Source organism: Cricetulus griseus, chromosome 3 (genome assembly GCF_003668045.3).
Source record: "Cricetulus griseus strain 17A/GY chromosome 3, alternate assembly CriGri-PICRH-1.0, whole genome shotgun sequence".
In the NCBI taxonomy this organism is placed as follows: domain Eukaryota; kingdom Metazoa; phylum Chordata; class Mammalia; order Rodentia; family Cricetidae; genus Cricetulus; species Cricetulus griseus.
In genome coordinates, this window is record NC_048596.1 from 63766966 (window position 1) to 63787358 (window position 20393).

Genomic DNA, 20393 nt, shown 5'->3' on the forward strand with positions numbered 1-20393 from the left:
AAGTAAGCCTGCACAGACAATCATGAGTGTATCCCAGGCTGCTGGAGAGCTGGCTCAGTGAGCGAGAGCATTTGTGGCTGCTGCAGAGTTCAGTCCCCAGCACTGAACTCCCTGTAACTCCAGCTCTAGGGACTGAACACCTTTTGGCTTTGACAGATACCTGCACACCTGTGGCATACATTCACACAGACACAAACATAAATAAAAATAAAAACAAATCTGTAGGGAGAGATCCTGGATACCTGTACTGCTGACCACACCCATTTGGGCGTGGTCACAGACACGTAGAAGGTGTGGGATAAAGAGCGAGGAGGAAAGGTGCTTGGCCTTTTTCAGGGTTCCGGTCCGGTCTCGAAAGGCTGCTGAGACTAACCTGGGTTTTCAGTGTAAGTAATCTTCCACAATAAAATACCAATATCATTCTTATTCAGTATCCTGTTATAATTCCGTTATGCAAATCTTTAAATAAAAAAAGGAAGAAAATGTACCCAAGGAATTTATGGAATGGATGGAGATAGTTTTATTCTGTAAGTGCCAAATAGCATCATGTAAGCTGATGGCAATGGGAATGTAGCTAGTAGGTAGCAGAGAGATGGATGTAGGCATAGAGACAGAGGCAAACAAAATAAAAACTATTCTGTGTGAGTTGAATTTTGAGGAAATTGGAGAGTTGGAGAGAGCTAGCTGATGAACAGCAGGTTTTCATGCCGTCAGTTTCAGTATTCCTAAAAGAAGACACAGTCTCAGAGTGAAGACAGATTCAAAAGAATGACCATGAGACCCCATCCTAGCATCTTGGAAGGACAAAAGGGAATGTTTTATCTATCCTCACAACAAGAGGAAAAAAGCCTCCAGGGGTGGGAGGGGCCTTATCTCACTGAAGCCTGGCATACCCAAAGTAGAGTGTGAGCTGTCTTGTAAAAAAGTGTGTTTTTATTTCTGGGGCTACAGAAGAATCTGGTATGATTCATAAGAGACCCGTGGAAATTTTAAGAGAAAAGTAGTAAGATCACCACTGGTCTTGACTTCAAAAGTGCTGACAACATTCAAAACTGAAAAGCACTTCTTAGACAGAGACATAGAAAGCTGTCTGAGACAGAAGTAACTTCAGACAGGAGAGAAATGTCCCTCCAGGAGAATAGGACAAGCATCTTCCATCTCCAGGGTCTGTGCTACTACAGCCCTTCCAAGACTCAGAATTCTGTGGACTGGTGAGGTTCTTCTGTCTCTCTCACCAGCCCTTTTTTGATGGGCATGACTGTTGTGGTCATCCAGCCCTGTTTATGGGGTGACTTGTTTTGTTAATTCATATACCCCTGGATCAAGAAATGCCACAGAAGGGAAGCTGCATACGTATGTCCAGAGGGACCTGATGATGGGCATGGGATCCTGACCTGGAGCTTGACAGCCTAATTGGACATCTCCTAGGATCGAAGAATTAATATAGTACATTAGCGAGAAAATAAATGACTTGTGGCCAGATTGTGGGATGTGACTGGTTGCTTCATTGCTATAAATTGTCTTTAAGGAAGACATGCCTTTTGCAAGGAAACTTTGCCAGGTCTTTTATGGCTTTCTCAGCTGGGTTAAGGCTGGTCTAGCCTTGTGACTCAGTCTTGGTCTAAAGAATGAGGAAGAGGATGTTGTATGTGTTTGAAGCCTGCTCCAGCTCGCCTTGGGACTTCTGTCTTTTTAAATTTCTTGGCATGCCATCCTGAGGTCTTTATGTAAGAAAGTATGTCCAACCTACAGGAGGTCTAGAGGCCACACAATTGCCAACTGAGGTGCCTCGTCAACTCATCTACCTTTATGGAGGTGTCCTAGTTAAGATTACTATTGCTACGATGAAACACCATGAGGAGTGGGTTTACTCGGTTTTGTCTTATTTAGGGATTCTATAGCTGAGCTGAAACACTATGACCAAAAATCAAGTTGGGAAGTGTGATGGTTTGAATGAAAATGGCCCCTATAGGTTCATAAGGAATGACACTATTAGGAGGTGTGGCTTTGTTGTATTAGGTGTGGCCTTTTTGGAGGAAGTGTGTCACAGGGGGTGGGATTTGGGGTTTCAGAAGCTCAACCTAGGTCCAGTGGCTCACTCTCTCTTCCTGCTGCCTGATGAGCCAGATGTACAACTCTCAGCCTCTCTCCAGCATCATGTTTGCCTGCACTCTACTGTGCTTGCCACCATGACAATGGACTAAACTTCAGCACCCAATTAAATGTTTTCCTTTATAAGTTGCAGTGGTCAGTGTCTCTTCACAGCAATAGAAAACCTAAGACAGGGAGGAAAGGGTTAATATGCCTTATACTTCCATCACTGTTTATTATAAAAGGAACTCAATCAGGGCAGGGACCTGGAGGCAGGAGTTGATGCAGAGGCCATGGAAAGATGCTGCTTACTGACTTGCTCATCATGGCTTGCTCAACCTGCTTTCTTATAGAATCCAGGACCACCAGCCCAGGGATGGCACTGCCCATGAAGTCATATTCCCACACATCAATCACTAGTTAAGAAAATGCCCTATAGGCTTGCCTACAGACTGATCTTATGGTGGTGTTTTCGAAATTGAGGTTCCCTTCTTTCAGATAACTCTAGGTCATGTCAAGTTGACATAAAACTAGCTGAGAGAAAGTCTTACACACAAGGCAGGCAACCTGGACAGTCTAGTCTGCCAGCCTCCCAGAGAGAGAGAAAGACAGCTACCTAAGTGAGGCCAACTGGAACCAGCAAAGGAAAGTGAGGAATCCTAAGCAAACCACTGTTTATTTAACCCATGTGTTCTAGCATGATTTGCCCTGCAATAATAGGGGCTGAAGAATCTAGAGGTTTATCCAGACAAAACTAAATGAGCAGGAAACATGGAATACTGATATCAGGGATAGAAAAGGAAAATGCTTATAGGCCCAGTGACTTACTGGACACAAGCCTCATTTGGCCCAAATTCAGTAACGCAGCAGACATTGATAACTCCTTTAAACATAAAGATTCTGTAGCTGGTACAAAATAAATAGAAAACATAAACAACTCTGCATTAGTTTTAAAATTGCATCTGTAGGCAAAAGCTATCCCCAAAGACAGCTCTAGGCTCAGGGGACTTCACGGTAAATTCCATCACGTATCTAAGGAGTGAATGAAACCAATTTCACATGCTCTTTCAGAGAAGACAGGAGGCAGTGACACTTCCTGGTGCATTTGAAGAGTACTGCATGAGGCCTAGCATAGAAACTTGAGAATAAAATAGGGAGAGGAAGCTTTGCCAGTGCCAAAGTCCTTCACCATCTTAGCAAGCCAAAGCAAGCAATGTGTGAGCACACAGCACCAGGACCAAGTGAATCTCTTCAGAGACTTGGGGATCTCTCAGTGCCTAAAGGCAAAACTACTAGCCTAGCCTAGCAGATAAAAAAAAATTGAAACATCATCTGACCTTCAGTTAGCAGGTCCATATTGTTGCTGGTTTCTTGGTTTTGACATTTAAATGGTGGTGGTACAAGTGCTGATGTTATGGCATCAAGATGGGCAAAGGCATTGTGAAACTATTTACGCCCATCCTTGCAACTCTTCTTTGAGTCTAAATCAACATCAGAATAGAATGTTTAAAATCACAGGAGACAGTAGGGGAACTTTTGCATTAGGTGAAGCAGCACTGGAGCAGCCATACATCTTGGCTCTTGGGCTGTTCATGTCCAGAAATCATTCCTGGGAGCTCAGTCTCCTATAGTTACTCTGAGCATTCCTCAGCCACATGTGACCTAGCATCCAACTTGCTGCCAGAAAAAGAAATAGTAGGGACAGATAGATGGGAGAAAACTTTCTTCACATACATAACCAGGAGTGAAATCATTTGTGGGATAGACAGAGAACATTTATAACTCAAATATAGGTGATAAATGCATGCAAAACTAAGCAAAGAATATGCTAGAGGGAAGATGGACTGGTAGCCAGGAAGCTCACTGGATACCTCCAGCCACCCAGAGATTGCAAAAACACACTTCTATGAGACCTCATATCACATCCACTGTTGCTAAGATGAAGGGTCATGGTGGTTCTATAGACTGCTAAGGACTTAGCCACATAGCTTGTCAGGCCTGGTGAAACAGAGCAACAACTATGGACATGGACAACATCTATACAAGGAAACATGATGCTCCCAGCAAGCACACTTGGGTGTATTATTGGGAGAATGGGTGTATTACTTTCTGCTACTTTGAGAAAACACCATGATCAAAGCAACTTATGGAAGAAAGAGTTCATTTGATCACATGGTTCCAAGGGGAGGGGAATCCACCACGGTGGTAAAGTGTAGCAGTAGGCGACAAGCATGGCGGCAGGAGCAGGAAGTTGAGAGTGCATATCTCTAAACACAAAGACAAAGTAAAGAGAGCAAACTAGAAGAAGGGTGAGGCCAAGAGCTCTCAATACCCTAGTGACATACTTCTTCCAGCATGGCCATCCTTCCAAAGCCTCCCCAGACAGCGTCACCAACTGGGCACCAAGTGATCAGATTTCCTGAACCAATGGGAGGACACATATATTCCGTCCCTTGGCCGCCAGAGGCTCATGGACGCATCATAATGTAAAATGCATTTAGTCAAATTCCAAGTCTTTCAATCTCAACACTATCCAAAAGTCCAAAATCTCTTTTGAGACTCAAGGCAATCTCTTAAGTGTAACCCCATTGTAAAATTAAAAACAAGATTACATATTTCCAACATAAATAACATAGAATATACTCTCCCATTCCAAAAGGGAGGATTTAGGGCACAATGGGGAAATAATGTAGCAAACCAAAAGCTAGCATGTCTGAGACTTTAGTTCCCAAGGGCTCTAGCCCTCTAGCTTTATTGCCTACAAAATATACCTTTCTCTTGGACTGGCTCTACTCCCTGTGTGCAGCTCTCCTTGGCAGATAGCTCACAACTCTGGCAACCTAAGCACCGTGGAATCTCCAAATCAACCCAGGCTTCACTTCTATGGCTCCAGGCAGTGGTTTCTCACAGCCTCCTTGCAGGAACTCTCTAGCCACACATTGCCTGGCTTCAGGGGATCTGTGAAATTGCAGAGGAAGATTCCATAGCCTTCTTTACTCTTATATTTATGTCTCCAAAGCCAGGACTATGGGTGACTGTTAAGTTTTGTGGCCAGTTTGGGATGGACCCCCAGCCCCTTGAACCACATTTGCACCAGCTTTTGTTTGCAGTTACTTTCTAGCAACATAAAACTCCCTTCCTAAAGTAGAAGCTGAGCTGAGTGGGGTCTTTCCCTGAGGGTACCATTCCCTTTATTCCAGTGCTATCTGGTCTTCTTCTTAATAACATTAATCTTCTTAACAATTACAACTTCTCTTTTAGGACACACTTGGCTGTAACATTAAGCTTTCTAGTGATCTTTATTTCCCTCCAAACTATACATTTTATATTCCTTTCTGCCCCACTGCCTCTGTTTCATACTTGATCTTCATGAGAGTTACCAACAATAACCATGCCACAGACTCATTGTTATATATTGCCACCACTGAAGAAATGAGTCCATTATTTCTAAATTTATCTTCAGGCAAGTTCTTAGGACACAAGCAGGAGGCATCTGAGGTTTTTTTTTATCACAAAATATTATTCAAATGGTCTCTAGTCCAGTTGTTAATACTGCTTCACTCTGGAACCCATTGAGCCTGACTACACAGTTTACACTGCTCTCCATACCGCAGTCCTCTAGGATCCTACCATAATGCTCATGTTAAAAACTCTACTTAATGTTAAACCACTTTTTCCAGTCCAAACTTTAACATTTCTTCAAAAACAATAGGGTCAAATTCTTCACACAAACACTCTTTGGTACCAACTTTTGTATTGTTTTTTTGTTTGTGTGTGTGTGTGTTGCTATGACGAAATACTATAACCAAAGCAACTTATGGAAGAAAGGGTTTATTTTGGCTTACATTCCAGTGGGATAAGAGTTATTATGGCAGGGAAGGCATGGCAGTACACAGCAGGCATGGTAGAGTGATCTCCAGGCACTGTGAGAGAATATCATGAAAAATGAGGTAAAGAGGGACACACCTGACATTGAACTTTAGCCCCCAGGCACGCACACACCCACTGATTCACATGCATATACAGGAACAGAAGCTGTGCATGTACACACACACACACACACACACACACACACACACACACACACACAGCCCCCAAAGCATTTGTGGGCTTTTGACATGGCAGGATTTCACAGTGCCCTTCTTAGAGAGACACCCCAGTACAGAGACACATTTATTGTGGCTTTCTTTTTTTTTTTTTTAAAAAAAAATTCTTTTCTTGTGTGTGTGTTTAACTTTTTGTTGATTCTTTGTGGGTTGCTAATACTGCTTCACTCTGAGACCCATTGAGCCTGACTACACAGTTCACACTGCTCTCCATGCTGCCTCTTCATATGCTCCAGCATAGATGAGGACGTTGTGGTGGGTACCTCATAGTCCTTGCTCTGGGCCTGGTTGGACAGCCTGCCAGCTTTCTCTCATTGTTACTACCCTGGAGAGCTTTCCAGCACTCTTCTGGCTAGCTCACTCAATGTAGTAGACAGCAAAGAGACCAGTTCTCCTGCTCTCACACCCTTGGGTCTAGCTCACCTGCACTCACACCACCAGGGCCAGCTTTACCGTTTTGCCTAGACAAGGAGCAGGGCCTGCTTTCCAGATTGCTGCACTTGGGGAGGGGCAGGGCCAGCTCTTCTGATCTCTTGTCCTGGAGGTCGGCTCTTCAGCCTGTCACTAGTGGCAACATGTTGGGGGAGGGCAGAATGCCCTTACCTTTTCCATCCCATGGCATCTGGAGGAAGAGGCAGGGACTGTTCTCCTTCTCTCATGCCCACAAGCTGGGCTCATCTGCACCCAACTCCCCACCAACAGAGTCAGCTCTAGTGTGCTGCCTAGATGAGGCACAGGGCCTGCTCCCCCGAGTACTGCTGCCAGTGGCGGCAGTGCCAATTTTCCCACTCTCATGACCTTAGGGCCAGTTCTCCCACCCACCACAAGTAGAAAGTGGTTGGGGAGAGATGATCTCTCCCCTACCCCACTCCACATAATGGCAAATGGGGCCGGATCTCCCATATGCATTTGTAGTGCCAAATCAGCTCTACTATGCTCCCCAGGCTAGCTGCGGGGTCCAACTCTCCTGAGTGCTGCAGCCTGTGAGGAGCAGGATAAGCTCTCCAACTCTTGTGACTCAGGGACCAGCTTTTCTCACCTGCAGTAGGTGACAAGGGGAGACAGGCAAGGAGCAAGGGGGGCGTCTCTCCCTCACCCACACCACCATGTGACAGATGTGATGCTAGCTCTCCCCCTCTCAAATATTCAGGACCAGTTCACCCACACTCCCACTGGCAGGGACAGCTCTACTGTGCTGCTTTGGGGAAGTGCAGGACCTGCTTTCTGGAGTGCTGGAGCCAGCGAGGGGCGGGGCCAATCTGTGCAGCCTTATTCTCACTGCTTTTGATGGTAACAGGAGCCACAGACATCAACATAGACTATGGCTATGGCAAGGTCACAGACCCAGACATGGTCCCTGGCAGCAGCCCAGGCATGGATGACACCATGGCCCTGAGTGACAGTGCAGGCTACTCTGATCTGCATGGTCCTGGCAGAAGCTTTACCCTCAGACACTAACCTGGCCCTAGTTAGTAGTCCAGGTCTCTGACATCTAAGTGGCCCATGTGGTGCTATAGGCCGTGGACATCAATACAGACCCCAGCTATGATTGGACCATGGACCCAGACATGGTTCTTGGGCAACAGCCAGGCTTGGATGTCACCATAGTCCCAGTTGGCAGTGTAGGTCACTTAGATAGGCATGAACCCATCAGCATAACCCTCAAACTCACACATGGTCCTAGGTGTGGGCCTAGATCCCAGGCATCCACATTGCCTTTGATGGCAACAGGAACCTCAGACATCAGCACAGGTCCTGTCTGTAGCAGAGCCATGGCCCTAGACATGGCTCCCACTGCAGCTCAGGCTTGTATGACACCCTGACCCCAGGTGGCAGCACATGTCACTCAGGTCTGTATGGGCCCAACAGCAGTACGCCCTAGGGCACTAAGAAGGCCACAGGTGGAGGCCCAGATCCTGTGGTCATTGGTGACAACATGGGCCACAGACCTCAGCACAGATTCAGGCTGCAGTAGGCCCACAGACCCAGACATGGTCCTTGGCAATAGTCTAGGCTAGAATGTCATCATAGCCCTAGTTGGCATTGCAGATATCCCAGATCAGAAATGACCAAGTGGTGGTGTGACCCCCAAACACCAACACGTTCCCAGGTAGCAGCCCAGACACTGGGTATCTGCTCAGCCTTCAATGGTAACAGGATCCACAGACATTGACACAGACACTGACTGCCCTAGAGCCGCAGACCCAGACGTGTCTTATGGCTTCAGTTTGGACCAGGCAGCATCATGGCACCAGAAGGCCTATTTGGCCCCAGTGGTAGCTTGACCCTCTAAGACCAATATGTTTCAAGTGTTAGCCCACACCATGGGCCTCTGCATGGCCCTTGTTGACAATAGTAGCCATGGATGTCAACTCAGAGCCCAGCTTCAGCAGGGTCATAGACCCAGACATGGCCCCCTGCAACAGTCTGGGCTGGATGTCACCGTTATTTTCTTGTTTTTACATCCAAACCAAAGCTTCCCCTCCCTCCCTTCTTCCCATCCCCCACTTCTCCTCCTCCTCCCCTGCCCCATCTATTCCACCTCCACTACTTTTCTTCAGATAACACTGTGGTTTTCTTACCCTAAATTCAACCTCAATTTGGCCATGGCAATAGAGGACAGGGTAATGACTCACCAAAAAATGTCTGCATCTTTGTAAGCCTTAAAAAGGCTGGGGAGATGTATGTATGTAAGGTTTCTGCTTACTGGGTTTCAAGTGGCCAGTTCTGTGGTGTAAAGAGCATTCACACTGTGCATCTATTGCCAGCATCCAGCTTCAGAGCTCTTCGGACTTCTCAAGTGGAAGCTGTTCCCACTAAACAGCCACTGTTAAACAGCTACCATTCTGTTGATTCCATGCATATGACCACTCTAGGACCTCACATAGTGTAGCCTGGTTTTATTCCCCTTAAAGGCTGAATAATATTCCTTTATATAGACGTGCCACATTTTGCTTCTTCATCTATGAACATCAGGAATGTATTGCTTCTTTCTTTTGGCTATGGCAATTAAGAGTGCTTGTGAGAAGGTCTGTATCTGGACCAGGGTGTTGGCTTTAGAGAAGTACAGTGCGTATTTTAAAATTACTGGATAGCAACCTGGAATCTGTGCACGAACCACAGTCTCAGTGCAGCCTTTCTCTCCCTAACCCTTTTGGGGACCTGGAGAGAGCCTCTTCTTGCTTCCTCTCCATCCATGGCTCAGTCTTTGTCAAGGAACTCCTCATTGGTCTGAGCTGACACACAAACCAATTCCATAAGACCTGGTCCAGGACACATACCATGTGCAGAGTGGATGGAGCCAGGAGGAAACCCTGGTGGCTGCCCTGTGCTTTCTGCCCATCACTCTCATCCTGGATCTCTGTAGCTAGAGGTATCCTGTGCCCCATCTGTTTATGCTGTTCCTTCTAGGGTTGAGTAGGCCAAGTCAAGCCAGGCCTGCTGTGGATGTGATGGCCTCTGCCACTCCTGGGATTTCTGAACTCCACAAGTGGAGAGTATTCAGCTCTTCTCAAGCACTGTGGATTGCACTTCACTCTTCTTGGAGAAAGTTCTCGATTGAATTCATAACATGGAATAGCAGGAATCATGACAATCCCAAAGAAGCAACCCCACTGAAAAGGAGGCACCGAGCCAGTAGTTCTCTAGGACCTGCAGCTATTCTTGTTCTCTTCAGAAGCTTGACCCACCTATAATAATAATAATAATAATAATAATAATAATAATAATAATAATAATAATAGATCTTACATCTTTATGCAGATGGCTGGGGTGGCAGAAATCTGGAAGGATGTGTGTTGCTCAGCTGCCAGGATATTAGCCTTACAATATGCCTGGCAACCAAGTGAGTAAGGACCACGCTTTCTCTGTCTCAATTATTGTACATGCTGGGATGGTCAACAGCTCAACTCTTTAAGGCATGAACATTGGCTGAGGGCACACTCCACGTGAGCATCTGAGTTGGGCTACCATATTCCCACCAGCTGGATGATAATTCCTTGAGACAGTGTAGAAAGAGTCTTTCTAGGTGAGGTCAACTGTCCATTGCTACCTCAAGGTCCCTTGAGCAACCAGCTTTCAAAATCCAGCCATGCAAGGTGACAGAGGATGGTGCTAATCAGGATGGGCTCATACACAGGGCCTGGGGTGACTGCTCCTGGTGTGGGGTCTTTACAGGGACAGTGTGCTACACACTATTTAGGTGCCATCTACCTCCCAACAACTGCCAGCTGCCTTCTGGATTTCTCTGTACACTGTTAGGGGTCAGGACCACTTTCTGCCCTAATGTTTTTCAAGTTACTCACTAATTCCACGGGGTTGTGCTATTCTTAGAAATAGACCATTCAGGGCTGAAAGACATAAGAAAGTGTTCAACATCCTTAGCCATCAGGGAAATGCAAATCAAAACAACTCTGAGATACCATCTTACTCCTGTCAGAATGGCCAAAATCAAAAACACCAATGACAGTTCATGTTGGAGAGGATGTGGAGAAAGGGGAACACTTCTCCACTGATGGTGGGAGTGCCAACTTGTACAGCCACTTTGGAAATCAGTATGGTGACTCCTCAAATAAATGGGAATCAGTTTACCACAAGATCCAGCAATTCCACTCTTAGACATATACCCAAAAGAAGCACATTCATACAACAAGGATATCTGTTCAATGATGTTCATAGCAGCACTATTTGTAATATCCAGAAACTGGAAGCAGCCTATATGCCCCTCAACCGAAGAATGGATAGAGAAAATGTGGAACATTTACACAATGGAGTACTACTCAGCAGAAAAAAGCAACGGAATCTTGAAATTTGCAGGAAAATGGATGGATCTAGAAGAAACCATTCTGAGCAAGGTAACCCAATCGCAAAAAGACAAACATGGTATGTACTCACTCATATGCGGATTTTAGACATAGAGTAAGGATTACCAGCCTACAATCCACACTGCCAAAGAAGCTAATAAACAAGGAGGACCCTAAGAGAGACATACATGGTCCCCTGGAGAAAGGGAGAGGGTCAAGATCTTCTGAGTGAATTGGGAGCACGGGAAGAGGGGGGAGGGAGCTAGGAGAATGAGAAGGGGAGAAGAGGAGGGATACAGAGGACATGAGGGAGCAGAAAGGTTAAGTCAGGGTAGAATAGATGATAACAAGAATGGAGATAACATAATAGAGGGAGACATGTTTGGTTTACAGAGAAATCAGGCACTAGGGAAATGTCTGGAGATCTACAAAGATGACACCAGCTAACAATCTAAGCAACAGAGGAGAGTCTAGTTTAAATGCCCTCCCCTTATTATGAGATTGATGACTGACTTATATGCCATCCTATAGCCTTCGTCCAGGAGCTGGTGAAAGTAGAAGCAGACACCCACAACTAATCACTGGACTGAACTGAACTGGAACCCAGATGCAGAGAAGGACGAGTGAAGACCACAGGGGTCCAGACCAGGCTGGTGAAACCCACAGAAACAGCTGGCCTGAACATCCGGGAACTCTTGCTCCCCAGACTGTTAGCTGGAACACCAGCATGGGACTGATCCAGACCCCAGGAACATGGGTTTCTGTGAGGAAACCTCAGAAATCTACAGGACCTTCTGTAGAAGTTCAGTACTTATCCCTAGCATAGGTGTGGACTTTGGGAGCCCATTCCATATAGAGGAATACTCCCTGAGCCAAGACACATGGGGGTGGGACTAGGCCCTATCCCAAAGGATACAATAGACACTGATGACACCCTATGGAAGGCCTCACCATCCAGGGGGAGCAGAAAGGATATGTGATAGGTAGGGTTTTAGTTGGTGGGGGGGTGGTAGGGAGGACGGGTGGGAGAAGGGAACTGGAATTGTCATGTAAAACAATCCTGTTTCTAATTCAAATAAAAAAAAGTTGGAAAAAAAAAGAAATAGACCATTCAGGATGGTTATTCGATACACACAAAAAAAAAAAAACATTAAGAGTTTACTACTATTTAGTTCATTTGGGTATAACTGCACAATGCTAAAACCTGTGTATAGTAGGAAATTACCAATACAGAGTCAGGTAGAAATATAAGGGTATTTAATAGGGAAAAGCCTTACTTACAGAGTGAACCAGCCAGCCGTTGGTAGTCTGTACAGCAAGAAGCAAAGAGAAACCCAAACCGAAACGCAGTCCCCCTACTCATTCTGACCACGCCCTCACAAGCCTGCTCTTGTAGGGGAAGCTGTAGCCACGCCTTCTTAGGGGCTGGCTACAGCTTCCCCTACACCTGTGTGCTGTTTTAAAACATATATTTTATAATATCATGATATTATTATTATTGTTATCATTAATGCCAACACTGTCTGGGCAGCATCAGGGATTATTATTATTATTATTTTTTTTTTGCCTTTCGAGACAAGGTTTCTCTGTGGCTTTGGAGCCTGTCCTGGAACTAGCTCTTGTAGACCAGGTTGGTCTTAAACTCACAGTGATCCGCCTGCTTCTGCCTCTCAAATGCTGGGACTAAAGGTGTGCGCCACCACCGCCCAGCTAGCATCAGGGATTACCTGGAGGAATTTGCACTGTCTACAGAAACAATCCAAGGACATCTCTGTACTTCGTAGTAAGAGCACAGGTGAGTCAGCCTGCCGCCAGGTTGTGCCACTACTGCAAACCCCTGAGGTTGCAGAAAAAAAGTATGGTGCTTATTTTAAAGTTCCCAATGACACAGAGCAGGAAAGACATAAAACCACATACTTAAGTCAGAAACATGGAGCTCAGAAGCTGGGCACTGGAGGTCACAGTGCTGGCAGAGGTGCCACTGTATGGCTGCCCTGGGTACAGTGTCCATCCTGTCACACCTACCACGGATGGACAAAACACTCATTAAGTGACAGATGCATATACTCACTGGCCAGTGGACACTGCCAGATAGAAATACATAACCTTCATGGTTGAGGATGGAAACCATTCTCAATCTCTTAAATCTACAGTGGCTTTGGGGTACAGTGTCATAAAGATGATGGGATGCCCAGCCCAGTATTCCCTCATTTGTCTTGCCTGGTTATTTATTTTTCAGGTAATTGAAAGACATATTTCTAAGCTTTTTCTCTCCCTCAGAATCATTACCTACCCCCAAACTTCTTAAAATGAGCCAGAAGACTCATTTGACTTTTCTTCTAGAGCATAGATCCCTTCAGCCATGCCATTAAACAAATGCTGGGGAAATGATGTAGCCATGGCCTCAGAGAGAGATGTCAAGTGACAACGTGGGCTAAGGAAGCAGTTCAATTATCCCCAGTCACTCCCAGATACCATCTCCATGCAGAGATTCCTCCAGAAGGCAAGGGGCGGCTTGGCCATTCACCAGCTGAGGGACAGCCCCGAGGGACCAAAGCCTAAGACAGAGACACTCAGCTCAACCCATCAGATTAACCCAGTTTGGGGAAGCACCTTATTTCAAATTTTGTGCTTATTGAGACCTTATCCAGGTGTTCTATATATTGGTTCTTTTGGAGTTGATAAACTTAAAAAGATCTCTTCTTATGGAGATTTTCAAACATGTAAACAGGATGATAAACAGACACAACATACCTATAACTCAGCATCAAAACATCGGCATTTTGTCGTCGTGTGTGTGTGTGTGTGTGTGTGTGTGTGTGTGTGTGTGTGTGTGTGTGTGTGTGTGTGTGTGTGTGTTTGTATGTGTGTGTGGGGGGGTACATGTGAACATTTAGGTGCACATGCCTAAGTGTGTAAATGGAGGCCAGATGACAACCTCTGAAGTTCATCATAATCTTGGTTTTTGAGACAAGAGTCTCACTGGTCTAGAGCTTGACATGTAAACTTAGACTGGACAACCACCAATCAACAGGGATCTAGCCTTACCTTCCATTGCTGGATTCTGTTTTCTTTACATTTCTGGAGATTGACCTCAGGTTCCTAGGCTTGCAAAGCAAGGGCTTTATCAACCGAGCCATTCTCCCAGCCCAGTTAGCTATCCTCGCTTTCATCTGTGCTTCCTACCCTACCGCTCATTGCCGCCTCCTTTGAGATAGGCTTCATATGCATTGAAATGCACAAATATTAACTGAACATGTTTGACAAATAGTAGGTACAGTCCCTCAGCCTGTGTGCCTGCCAAGAACAGGTCTTTCCATACCCTCAGGAAGTTCCCTCTTGTTGCTTCCTGGTTTAGTGCTCACTGGCACCTGGGCAACCACCCTTTGGCATTTGTCTTTCCTCCTGTAAATAAGGTGAGTGGAAAGAACCTCTACTGCATTTGGCTGCCTGCACTCAGCATCACACCCATGAGAGAGGCCCATGGTGCATCTGTTGCTAGCTCATTTCTCTTTGTGGCGGTGTAGCATGTTATTGTATGAATATGCCACAGGCTGCGAGTCCAATTTCCTGCTGGGTGCCAAGTGAGTTTTTCCCAGTCTTTGATCATTATGGATACAGCTGTTGACGTCATCCAGCTTTGCCATCTCCCAAGGTTGTTGGACTTCTCCACATTCTCTACATTCATATAGAAAATACCAACTATTATTATTATTTTGCCAGTTTATCTAAGAAGCCTGCTGGGATGGTGGTTGGAATTGCTTTGAAATTTCAGATCAATTTGTGGATAGTTGAAATGATGACAATATTGATTTTTGAAGCCATGAGTATGGTATAGCTCTCCATTAATATGGGGTCTCGAGAAGCCTAGGATGGCCTCGGACTGGCCATAAGCTTCTGAGCTCCCATGCATTCACCTCCCAAGTGCTCCTTATCATACCTGATTTTATGCGTGCTGGGGGATCAAATCCATAGCTTTGTGTCTACTGGGGAAGCAATCTACCATGTGAGCTCTAGCCCCAGCACCTAGGAAATGTTTTCTTGTTCTGGCTCTGAGGATCATATGCATCCCTCATCATAACTCTTCCTAAGCACACTGCTTCTTCTTACTTTTAAAAATTTCTATGTTTACTTTTTTCCACTTGTCTGCTAGTAGCATGTAAACATGCATGGATTTGGGGCTGGAGAGATGGCTCAGCAGCTGAAAGAACTTGCTGTGGATACAGACAACACAAGTTTTATTCCCATCACCAACACGGTAGCTCACAATCATCTATAACTCAATTCCAGAAAATCTGATGTCTTCATCTGGCCTCTTTGGACCCTGTATACATATGATGCAGAGACATACATGTAGGCAACCACACACATAAAAATAAAGATAAATGAATATTTAAAAATCCATTGGGCTTTGAGGGGGGCATATATTGGATTTGACACGACCTTGCATACATAATTCATGCTGTCAGATCTACAGTTTTTTTTTTCTTGCTGACTCACTGGGATTTTCTAGATGAACAATGGCTTCCTCAGCACTTAGGGACACTTTTGCTTTTTTCCTTTCCCATCTTTGTGACTGTTAATTTGCTTTATCGCCCAGGCCAGCATGTTAGGTTCACTTACTCAGGAGTTGAGAGAGAAGGCTTACTGGCTACCCTGTCTCCCAGAAAACAACTCTATGGTTCAGCATTGGGGGCAGCCTTGGTGCTCTTGGGGAAGGGCGGCCCCTCGTCTGTCCTTTTATCTGACAGAGGAAGTTCTTTCTTCTTGTTGGAGGTTCATTAGGGTGAGTGACTACTGGATTTTACCAAGTGCCCTTGCTAACATTACTGAGACAATCATTTGGATTTTTATCCTTTATTGTTTAAATATAAGGCACATTTTAATGATTTCCAAACACAAAACCATCCTTGCATTCCTGGGAAAAACCCACTTGGCAATGGCTTGATTTGACTTTCTTTGCTAGTATTTTATTGGGTATTTTTGTGTCTATATTCATTGGCAGACATCATTTTTCTCATATTTTCTCTGTGTTTGGGGCATTAAGGTGGTTAAAACAATGCTTCTGGTCTGTTTTATTCCAATGTAACTTCACACAATTTGAACTTAGACAGGGAAGAGTGAGGGAAGCGACAACTTAGTGGAATAGAGTGGTGATGGGTTTGTGTTGTTGGGAGTGTCACTCTGGTTTCACAGAGAAGAGAGGAGGGTCAGCAAGATCAAAGGGAAGTGGGGAACAGAGGCTCAAAGCTGCCAGGAGTTCTGGGGGTGTGTACCATCCCACCTATGTTGCCTGACCTTTGAACAAATCTCACTCAAAAAGTGTTCTTACTACATTTCAGGTAGTAATAGTTTTCCAATAACAATGAGAGTCAGTGGGAAAACAGATAAAATTTAGAAAATCATCGAACTGAGACATACCAAATGCTATATGTAAAGCAGGTCTTAAAGGTAGGGAGAAACGTTACAATACTTGATGGGTTGATGCAGCAGTCAGCTGACAGGGACCTGATTCACATGAGGCACTTGCTGCTGGTTATAGACTGGGCAGTGATTGAGAAGATGTTGCACCTGCTGCTCAGAAGCTGGAGACTAACGGGTGTGCGTGTGTGTGTGTGTGTGTGTGTGTGTGTGTGTGTGTGTGTGTGTACTATCGTTAGCGACCCCCAGACTGAACTGGACACTGTTACAAGACCAGAGGGAAACATGGAGTGGACAGCTGATGGAGTGATGAAGCCCAGACATAGAACAGAGTTGGTGTAGGATTTGGGTGGCACCTGGGTGAAATGGGGACCTTATGAACTGGAAAAGGGGTAAGGGATCTTGCTTAACCCCTTGACAAAGTCTCCCTGCCCTCTTGACACCCCAGCAGGTAGCCCTTAGAGCCACTGAATACAGAGGTCATAACAACCTTCTCATCAGTTACCAAGGAAACCACACTTAAGTATAAACAGCAGAACTAAACAGATTAGAGCCTCACTTGGGTAACTTCCTCACACTTGCTTAGGGGCATCCTGTGCTGACAACACTGGCAGATTTCACATTCTTACCTAGTTTTGGGGAACAAATCCCACAAGCCAATTGTATTAAGGGCTCTGGGTCTACAGTTTGGATTAAGGTTGCTTAATCTTTAGGAGCAGGTCAAGTTAAGATGGGAGGTAGGGACTATCTAAACAGGATGAAGGACTTCAGGGGTGAGGGTCAGCTCTTGTGTTGACTATGCTGAGTGTTCGGTTTCCAGAACCCGGATTCCATCTTTAGACTTGCAAGGCCACAGCCTGTAGAACACTTCCAGAGCAGATCAACACCCAGCCCTCAGCCTCCTACCTCATTCCTTTTTGCTTCCCTGATCTATTTTCTGTACTTGTAGGGACTCTGCTCACGGCTAAATCTTGAGAGCATAGCCAAGAGCCGGACCCTGGATGCCTTTCAGCAATACACTGGCATCCAAGACAGCCATGTTGTGTTTTATAGATTTAAGGTCCCTTTGAAAAGATCCACTTCAATCCCCAAGGTGAGACAGACAGCCCACTAGACTGCAATCCAAAAGCCTGATTCAAGCCTCCCATTTGTACTATCTATGGTCCTGGTGAGCATGAAAACCCAGCCACAGTCTTTCCGCTATAGGCTGGAAGTCACAGTTCCCCACCAGAGGCCCCAGAAAGTGTAGGGATTCAGTGAGATGTACGACAAGACTGAAATAGCTCAGCCCACTAAGGGAGTGGTTTGCTGGGGGCTCAGAGGCAATGTTTGTTATTTGGGGAATTTTTTCCAGTTTCCAGAAAAAAAACAAATTTGAACTTCATTTTTAAAACACTGTTAACTAACAGTTTCAATACCAGATGGTTAGGAAAGGGAAGGAACCTTTTCCCCATGCGGAGTGTCTTTTACCTTATAGTCACCATTTACCCATGGAAAGAGGCAGCTCACTCCTTCAGAATGAAAGTACAAGTGTTTGCAGATTTTATTTTCCTCCTGAACTATAGTTCCTGGTGAATTTATCTTCAAGTGTTGGGTTTTCTCCCCTCAATTGTCACTTGACTTTGTCACGAGGGTAGTTTCCTGGGCTCATCAGGTGATCAGCAGCATCGCAGTGTGATGCACAGCATAAATATTTAGCACTGGAGGCTGGCAGCTTTGAGGTTTGCACCTTGCTCTAAATGTATCTGCTGGTTTCCCATCTGCTAATATTTTCCCATCTGCTAAATGCCTGCCACCAGAGGAAGAGGATGCCTTTGTCATTCAGACCCTGCTTGACCTCCACATCCCCTCCACCTGAACCTGGATCCAACATCACTATGTTCTCAGGCACACATGGTACAGTCAGACTGACCTACTGATGACACGCAGGCAACCACAACAAGCTGAGAACTTCATTAACCCCTGGACTTGCCTTTCCCTGAAAACCATTCTCAGTATTCTGTATCTCCAATGATAGAAATGCTGGGCACAGCATCTGTCTCACGGCTGAAGGGCAGCACTAAAGAACAGCATCGTTTGTCTGTTTATCAAACATTTGCAAACAACTTAGCCCAGGATACTGTAGGACCTAGGAACACACAGATTTCTGTGCAGTTGGGAGACATGCAAAGCAGCAGGGAAAGAAGCTACCAGAAGACCGATCCCAACTTAAACAGTGGTGTCCCTGCAAACTGCTGAACACCCACCTTCTCAGGGATAGACTCTTAGGCACTGGACTTGGGTGGCCATTACATTTCTAAAGCCACTTTTTCTGGCACCCCTAGGACTAGGTATGCACACTACCGTGTGGGAACTGGAAGGTATAGCAAGCAACATGTTGGTTGGTACTGGCCCTGGGCATGAATCTCTCAGTGGATTCTCCCTCTAAAATTTAGAGTGTAAATAGAGCAACACATGGGAAAGGCATTTGTAGTTACCACACCTACTGTGACGAGCTTCTGAGTCCTCACTTTGTTCTTCAGTGTGTATGTGTGGTTCATATGCATGTAAAAGGATGTTCACATGTGTAGAGAATATATGTGCTCCTATGTGTGGAGGCTCAGGCTGATACAGAGTGTTTTTCTCAATTGTTTCCCACTGTATTCACTGAGGCAGAGTCTCTCTGGTGCTTCCTGATGCAGCTTGCTATAGGGATTCTGCTGTGTGCACCTCCCATACAGGCTACCACACCCACTTGGATTTTATGTGCATAGTGGGACCTCAAACTCCAGGCCCAATGCTTATGTGGCAAGGGTTTTATCAACTGAGCCATTTCTCTAGTCCCTGTGTCCTCACTTTTAAGCTCAGAAGTGTTCTGGACTCCAGGCAGCTTCCTTGTCATGCTCCAGTGATACCTGCTGCCTCCTATGGGAGCTTTGCTCTCCAAAGCCAGTGTACAGCTGGAAGAGCCCATCGCCAGACCCCAGAACAAAGAACGAAATGGCCCCAAAGAGCAAGTGTTCCATGTCCCAGTAAGGATCCAGGCTGTCCCATGAGGCGCCAACCACATAGACACTTGATTGATAGTGGCAAATAATTATTCACAGTGTTGCTGTGAGCTCGCCTTCCTAGAAAGCCAGAGATGAATAAAATATACGAGAGTTCATCAAAATATACTGCAAGGACAACATATACAAACAGTACATTAAGCATTATGGAAGACAATAAAGAGAGCTGGAAAAGCAGATCTGACTTAGCAGCTGGGCTCAGAGTCCACAAGCATCCCGGCAAACGGGAAGCAGCCAGCAGACTTTGGCGTGGCCCTGTGATCCTGGAAATATTCTGCTAGTTGGAAAAATGTGAGTGGATCCATTTAAACTGCCTCCTCCTTTCTAAAGAAGATGGTCCTGCTCCCCAGCTCAGCAATATAGTGTGCCTGCCACCAGTCTGGGGTCCTCTCCTTGCAGAGTGCAGTGTCAACAGAAATGCTACAGTGACATTTCTCTCTCTCAATTACTCGTAGGCTCCTCACCACCCGTATAAAATACATATCGTGCTCCGGTGAGATCCATTGTACCAGGGTCAGCGGGAACTCATTGTCCTTTTGCTGCAGAACAAGACAATACTGACATCTGTTAGATTTGCTGTAAATAATCCAAGTGGTTCAGGTACAGAATGAGGGGCAAGGGAGGGAGGAGAGCAGGCTGGGAAGGAAGGGTGGAGGAAGGGTGGTGCACAGCAGAGGAGGGAGCTGGGGAGAAACCTGGTGGGATTTGCCCACTCTCCATCACTTGCCTAGTTCTGGGTTTGCCTGGGGAAGACTTCACTGAGCGAAGAACACTGTTTAAGGGGACGCTACACATTTTTCAAATACACACAAGACTACAGTGGCCTCGATGCCTGGTGGTGCACATGGCCTTCATCCCTGGTGCAGAGGAGTGAGAAGAGCCAGGCCAGAGGGAGTCGGGTGGCGCTTCCTATGCCCCCCTTCAGC